Raw genomic sequence first — 1475 nt, forward strand, 5'->3', positions numbered from 1 at the left:
ATAGAAACAACACTTCTTATCATTCATCACCACTCCCCCCCCCCCCCCCCTCTCTCTCTAAAAGGAGAAAACTTGCACCTCACTACCCTACCTCTCATGTGCTGCTAAAAGGGTTTTGGTTTGGATAAGAGAGTTCATCTCAAATCGGTGTGGGATTTCCATGGTGGTATACCAGAAATCGATTTGTGGGTCTTTCCCCCCCACCACTCCTCTGATCCAATTCCGCCTTCTGCCCTTCGATTAATCCTTACCCGCCTTAATCTTCGTTCGGCGCGAGGCCGACATCGGAGAGGTAGTAGAGCTGGCAAGCAAGTGGTGGGAGAGACGGCTTGATGTGGCCGCCATGGCGGGGATCGATCCCGGAACCTCCTCTCCCTTCGCCCACCACCTCCTCCTCCGCCCCGGCTTGCACCTCCAGCTCCCCGAGTCCCTCGACGCCGGCAGCACCCGCAAGCGCGACCGAGACGCCGCCGCCGCCGAAGAAGCTGCGAACGACGACGAGAAGCACTCGCCGGAAACGGCCACCACCACCACGACGGTCGGAGGAGGAGGAGGAGGGGAGGTGACGGGCCGGAGGCCAAGGGGGAGGCCGCCGGGTACGAAGAACAAGCTGAAGCCGCCCATCATCATCACCAGGGAAAGCGCCAACGCGCTGCGGTCTCACGTCCTGGAGATCGCGGCGGGTGCGGACGTGGCCGACGCGGTGGCGGCGTACGCGCGCCGGCGGCAGCGCGGGGTCTGCGTGCTCAGCGGCGCCGGATCGGTCTCAAACGTCATGCTCCGGCAGCCGGTGGCGGCCGGGGCGGTGGTCACGCTCCATGGCCACTTCGAGATTCTTTCGCTCTCCGGCTCCTTCCTGCCGCCGCCGGCGCCACCGGGATCGACGGGGCTCACCATCTTCCTCGCCGGGGGGCAGGGCCAGGTGGTCGGCGGGATAGTCGCCGGCGCACTCGTGGCCGCCGGCCCCGTCATCCTCATGGCCGCGTCGTTCATGAACGTGGCGTACGAGCGGCTGCCGATCAACGAGGAGGAGGACAAGGAGCGGGCATCGTCGTCGAAGATGCTGCAGGCCGCGGGGTCTCAGTCACCGGGGATAGCCGGAGTTTCTGGAGGGCCGGGACATATCCCGGATATATCGGCGCTGTCGTTCTATAACCTGCCGGCCAGCATGGTGAACTGCCAGTTTCCAGCGGAGGCCTACCCTTGGCCCACCGCTGCCGCTGCTGCTGCTGCAAGGCCACCTTACTGAAGAGTAAGAATGTCGCACTATGATCTATCTGTATGGATGTGAATGAAGACCAACCTACCCTCTCTCTCTCTCTCTCTCTCTCTCTCTCTCTCTCTCTCTCTCTCTCTAACGTTGGAAGCGGATGAAATGAGGAAGGAATTAGGGATGGAGAGGAGGAAATGTGGAAAAAAGGATGTCAAGAGGCAGGTAATTAACAATTACGTGTATTTCTGTTGTAGATTGTTAT

The 1475-nt window shown here is 60.9% G+C and overlaps 1 pseudogene; it reads left to right on the forward strand.

Annotated features, from left to right (window-relative positions):
• The first annotated feature begins 343 nt into the window (after positions 1-343).
• Positions 344-1249, forward strand: LOC149829042 (AT-hook motif nuclear-localized protein 23 pseudogene; annotated as a pseudogene).
• The last annotated feature ends 226 nt before the right edge of the window (positions 1250-1475 follow it).

This window comes from Nuphar pumila, chromosome 9 (assembly GCF_984573655.1).
Source record: "Nuphar pumila chromosome 9, dmNupPumi1.hap1.1, whole genome shotgun sequence".
Taxonomy (NCBI): Eukaryota; Viridiplantae; Streptophyta; class Magnoliopsida; order Nymphaeales; family Nymphaeaceae; genus Nuphar; species Nuphar pumila.